The sequence below is a fragment of the Corvus moneduloides genome, chromosome 14, assembly GCF_009650955.1.
Source record: "Corvus moneduloides isolate bCorMon1 chromosome 14, bCorMon1.pri, whole genome shotgun sequence".
Taxonomy (NCBI): Eukaryota; Metazoa; Chordata; class Aves; order Passeriformes; family Corvidae; genus Corvus; species Corvus moneduloides.
The window spans coordinates 11682694-11689309 of record NC_045489.1 but is presented as its reverse complement, the minus strand read 5'-3'; positions in this window follow the sequence as shown (position 1 = coordinate 11689309).

The window sequence follows — 6616 nt, the reverse complement described above, 5'->3', positions numbered from 1 at the left end:
TGTGTAAACGGGTCAACACATTTTTCAGGCACCTTTTCCAGGAATCATAAATTGTGTGGACCATCCATTTAAATTTTTATATTTGGCTGCATCTCATTCAATTAGTCTATCAAATTCCTCATTAAATTTCTTGAGCATTTAGAACTACGTAATTAAAATACCATTACACTTGGTGGATGGGGAAAAAATCTTTAAAGTGCTCTGTATCATTAGAAAAAAAATCTCATCAAGGACTGATATTGCATTAGTATTCATTACTATTAAAACATGTTGGAAGTGGAAAGAATAAAAAGGATTCATAATGCCAGCTCCAGGAATGACCTAAGGCATCAAGTTTATATTGACTCCTTTAGTTTCTGGTTACTATGTGATCTCTGTGTACATACAGGAAGAATTGACTGAGGAGAGATTTCAACAAAGCTCCAACTATTCAATATCTCCCCATACTTCCCTAGATCACCAATTTCAGTATTGATTCTTTTTAAGAAGACACTTTTAATAAAGTGATTACAAGAATGATAACAAATGACAGTTTCATGAATAGTACCTTTTATTACCTCTCAGTGACTGCAGACTATGGTATGTAATAAATGAACGAATCAATCAAAAAGCAGACCCCCAAACAAAACAAACAGAAATTCAACAACCCCTACATGCAGTAGGGAAGCTGTCCCAGACTGAGATATGGTGCCTAACTGGGGATTCAAATAATGCAACTCAGGATTTTTTTTCTCAATAATGTCATAGACTTTTCACCAGAAATTTGCTTTTATTGGCACAGTAGGCAACTAATGGCCCGTCTTGCTTTTGCATTTTAATACAAAGGGCAAGAACACCAAGCCTGTGGCACTCATGGGAATAACAGATGATCCCAGCCTTTGAGCAGGGTGGAGACGTGTGTATCCCACCTGGCACACCTCAAGCAGTTTGACACAGGCTCAGCAAAGGCAATATGCCACTTTCATATATAAAACATGGGACACAGCACACTTGAAAAACACTGATTTTCATATTTTCATGGAGAATAACCTCTGGCAAAATTTAATTTGCTCTTCACTTTTTACTGCCTTTTAAAAATAATTGTATCCTTAGGATTTTCAGTAATTGGTTCTATTGCACTTACAGTTAATTATATATTTTTGATTAATGCATTCTATTATGAAATAATTTGCTTAGAATATCTGATAGTGATTTAATTTCCAGGTTATTGTCCTTCTCAGAAACCTGAGGAACTGGCTTCCAGATAGTGATGTGAATGGGTTTTGGTGACAAGCACTATGATCCAAGATAAATCACTATATTGTAGTTAGTAAGCTTTGTGTTGTCAAACATGCCAAATATTGCCTCTTAACTGATTTCATTTTTAATTATAATTAAATTTGGTATTCACGAAAGCCACTGGAAACAGCAGAGTTTAGAAGTAAAGCTTTTCAAAAACATGGAAATTGGGTTCAGTAATACCAAAGACACTTGTGTTTTGTCTGTAACAGAGATGCAAAGACAAGGAGTTCAGTATTTGCACCAACATTTTTCCATGGTTTAATTTTAGATAGGCCCTTTATAGTACATAAAAGTTTCTGATTTTTAAGTTTATTTTAATTTTGTGTCATTTGAAGCATATAAGTGTCTTTAACTTTTAGGTAAATGGAGAAAAAAGTGTATTGTCAAAAAGAAAACATGAAAAAATAAAAGTTCCCCCATTTGTAAATCACAGTAGAAGTTTCTTTTCAGCAGGTCTGTAATTCCATAGCTTTATTTTCTAGGGTGATTGAATTAGATGAGATATTTATACCTAGAGATCAAATGAGAGATCTTATCATTTTGTGAGAAACTTGTCTTTGAATTTAAATATCTCAATACCCAAGCCAAGTGGAAAAGTACTTATATTTGGCTAAAACAAATCAGAAAGGGAAGGGGATTAAACAACTGACTCTAATTTAGAATGTATGGGAATATGGTACCTAAGTGCTGGTGCATTGTGAGGATTAGACTGTCCTTGACTTCCTAAACACGAGGTTTCAAAACATGCCAGGAAGGCTCAGGTAATTGAGAAGGTAATTCAAATAGCACTACTGTCGGGAGAAAAGCAGTTTAATTTTAATGACCTTTCCAGAAGCCTGAACTGTTCCCTTGTTTACACGTTTTTGCCTCTTTATTTCAAGAGTTCAGTCAACAGTAGTTAAACCCTGCTGGAAATCCTGTCTTCGTGTTTTCCTCGCTGAAGTTACTTTCTGAGAAAACATTTTTCCGGGACTTTTCCTGTCTGGTTTTTTCAGGTGTTGGCAACTTGGATACTATTAAAAGACATTGCCTGTGCCAGCTGATCTTGTGACTAAAATTCTCAAAGTTCTGTGAGATGCTGATTGCAGCTCCTCAGTTTCAGGTTCTGACGGTTGCAGCCGTGGCAGGTGATAAATCTGTCTCCTTCTCTCTTCAGATTGCTGTAGTGTTATCTGTATGGGCTCCTGCTGCTGATTACTGGTTTGCTTGGGGTTTTTCTGTTCAGCTAATTTCCCCCTCTGTATAGGATTTGCACTTTAGTAAAACACCTTCTTCAGAAATTTGGCTGACTTCTATGAGTGACATCAAAACTAGCTCACACTGAGCTAAAATGTGAGTTTCTAGGTAAGTAATTCCAGTATTTGAGTTTCTAGGTAGAGATTTAAAAAAACAAAACAATAACCCCACACTTTAGAATAATATGAAATCTTGTCTGTGTTTTCTAAATATGAAAACTTCTGAGTGATCTAAGGTGTAATGTATGCTTCAGATAGTTTGGTATTTTTAATATAATTTTAGTACTCCCAGGCATGATCATTTGATATTTTAAGTTAATTAATGTGGTGTTGCTGTGTGGTTAAAGAATAGACAAGGTCCAAATAATGAAGACCAGTCAAAGAAGAAAATTGAAACTGCTGGGGGTTATATTTGCCTTTGCATCAACTTTTCTTTAAAACCCTCCTTCACGTAAATCTAATGATCTGGAACAATCAAAGTCTTCATCAATAGCTAATCAAACACACACTATTTTTTTTTTTAATGGTGAGAAATCACAGCTGCAGTTGTGATTAATGGAAGCTGTGGTAGCTCACCACTCATTAAAAACGTGTTTTATGTAGGTTTTTTTAAGGAAGAGTCAGGATCTGGCAATCATAGGCCAAAAGCCTCTGAGAGTAGAGCTGGCCAACACTATTTTTTCAGTCAGAAAAGAACCTCCCAAAGCTGTAAACTTTAATTAACAATATATTAAAAACTCTGAGGAAACATCCTCTGGAACAGCATCAAATAATCACTAATAATAACTTTAATATGAAAAGTTTGACAGTATATGGCTTCTCCTAATCACAAATTAATTTCTTGTATAGATTTGATCAACCACAAAAAGTACCAAAACTGCTTTTTTTTTATACATATATAGACGTTTGTGCAAGCATATAAATATATAAACAGATATGTAAGCATGCACATAGATAAACATCTATGCTTGTGCAGACATTTAATGTGTATATAAATGTGTGTCCATATACTTAGCATTTGTGGATAATAAATAAAAGCTTCCTATGCAAGCAAGGCTTTCACTACTCTCTTTAAATAATAATTAGCTCTTTTGGTATCCTGAATACATATCCCAGCTATCTTCAAGAGGAAAATACTAATTTAGTGTGTGCAACCACCAACATTAAATAGATCAGTAAATATAAGGTATCAGTTTTATTTTGTCTGCTTTTCCTTTGTGTTTTATAATTGAATAGGGTCTATAGATAATTAGACTCCTTTATGAATTTTATTAGGTTTTAAAATCTATTGATGGTTTTAGTGTGAGGCACCCAGAAATCTGAAGCTCTTGGACTTTATTTTTCCTATCTGCAAATACATCTACTTTTAAATTGGTGCCTGTGTGTAATGCAATGGAAGCACTTTAATTCTTATCATTTCTTCTCCACAAGCTCCTCGCAGGCAGCTGCTGAACGGTGTGGGAGGGAGGCAGAGCTGTGCCACACCAGCCCAAAAAGGGTCCCCAGCCTGTCCCTCTGTGCTGGGGTTGCTTTGCTGCTCCCCAGAGGGTGACAGCAGCTGCCACAAATTGCACCCACCTTTGGGTTCTTTTACTTACTTCAAAGAAACACAGTAAAGAGGAATATTTTGGTATTTCCATGTGTGTTTTCATGCTCTCAAAACAAATACATAATTCATATTTTCATGTAGTTTTGGTGCTGGTCAGCTCTTCTGTTGGAAGTAGGGGTTTCTGCCTATCAGTAGGGAAAGGTTATGGAAAAGACTTGCTCTAGGAGGAATGCAGGGGAGAGTTTGGGTCTCAGAGGGGCGATGTGGTTTAAAACAAGGTGTAAGCATTTAGAAAAAACAAAATATAAAAATATAAAATATTTATATAAATTTTTATATTTTTATAAAAATATAAAAACCAACTGTGCTTCTCTGCTTGCTTGGACACATTGATAGGAGACACTACCCAAGGTCTCTGAATAGAATCCTTAAAATAAAGCTCAGTATAAATACAACTGCATTAGAGCAAGGGAGTCGTCTGACCTTTTTTTAAAGCTGAGAATATTGGGTACTGTAAAGGTGGAAAAAGCAGGATAATAGATTCCTCTGGGGCTCAGGATGTGCAGGTTTGCCATCAGATCATGTGTTTGGGCTGGCAAGGTGATACCCTTTAGGGTCAGGGCTGATGCAGAGCCATCCCACACACACGGTAGGATGGTACCCACGTGTGGTGACACCCTGGTGTTGTCACCCCTCACAGCACACCTGTGCCAGCACCTGCAGCATGGGCCATGTGCACCCCTATCACACTGGATACATGGGAAGCAGACTTTTTCTAGTGTTCTCTTCTACTTCTGCATTTGTCATGGGTCAGAAGGGCAACTGAAGGGAAATTCTCACAGTCAGCTGGGACTTGCCTTTCTTCAGCACAGCAGCACAGGCACCACTGGCTTCTCCTCTCTGCTGCTTCTTCGGGCTTGGGAGGTCAGGAGTGCGAAGTTTCTGCTGCTAGCCCTCTGTCTGACCAGAGCTGGAGCTGGCCAGTTTGTTGAGTACATTGCCATATGAAGCTTGAAAATACAATGATTTTTGCAGCACTCCTAATGATTACTGGCTGTGGCCTCTCTAGTATAGTGCAAAATTTCGAAGTAGCTCTCAAAGTATGTTCTTCCAAAAAACAATTTGACCTAAAGCAAACCTATGAGTAGAAACCCAGTTGTGGTGACAGGTGTGTAAAAGTTATCTTGGCTTTATGGGTCACTTTTGTGTATCTCCAGCTAATGGTATTGATGTTTCATATTTTCCATAGCTACTTTTACTTTTCCTGCTGTCTTTATGTTCTTTCTTGGAAACTTCATTTTTTCCCCCTGAGCTGCTTCTCCTGCAGCTGGTCCCTGACACTTGCTGGGCAGCAGGGGAGCACCAGGCTCTACAAAATCTCAAGCTCAGCACTCAGCTCAAGCTCTGTTTAAACTTTTAGCACAGAGCCTGCAAAGCTGTCCTGAACTCACTGGGTGTGCTGGGTCAGCTGCCCCATGGTCAAGCAAGTGTAAGGGGGGGTAAAATCAGTTCTTCCATCTCCTTCAGCTTCACCCTGAACCTTCTTCAGTCTCCTTCTTCCAGGGAGCAGCAAATGGATTCATCATGGATGGGTGGCAGAACCAGGCGCTGCCAACGAGGTCCAGCAACAGCCCCAGACATGGTGGGGACCCTGGGCTGAGCCAGAACAGGCTCCTCAGCAGGACTGGGTGGGGGCTCAGGGGAGGTTGGTCATGGTCTTTGAGACCTATCAGTGTCCTCAGGGCTGTGATGGCTATTTGATAGAATTTTAGGATTTTGAGATGCTTGCAGTAGATACTAAGATCGTCTTAGAATCTGTATTTTAAAGGCTAGGAGTTAGCTTATTTATGATTAAAACCCACCAAAAATATAAAAAACCAAATAATGCCTCAAACAAACAAAAAACCCCCACCCTGTTCAGAAATGTGCACAATGAATTTCAGTCCCCCAGTGCTAAAAACACATTATTGCAAAATGTCCTGTTCCTTATCTATAATCTGGCAGATGTCACGGCCTTTGGGATTTGTGGGAATCTTCAGCTGGGAGTCCTCATTAGCTTCTGCAGGATTTAGAGCCACATTTGTTCTCAAAGAGGAAAAGATGTTTCAGCCAACAAAATTTAAACCCCATATATTAAGCCATTACCTATAAATTTCTGAAAGGGTCTTATCCAGTCTAGGAGCTACTTATGGTGTCTTTGAATCATAAAAATGTACAAATGCAAAATGTGAATTAGGGGACAGGTATATGTGTGCACAGATTTCATCATCCAATACACCCTCAGGGGCAGGTTCCTCATCCAAGATGAGAAGCCCCCCCTGCAGCTGCCACAGTCCTGGCAGTTAATAGTTGAAATTAGCAGTTAGCCCTGGGCACATTATCTTGTTCTGGATATGGCAATTTTCTAAGAATTTTTACACCACTGAGCAATCCTGTTGGTTTGTGGATCAGTGCCTCAGCTTGGATGCCAATTTGCTCACCATTTAAAATGAGGTTATCAGAGCAGGTGGTTTGATCCAGGATCTTATATAGTGCATAATATAAGTGTATA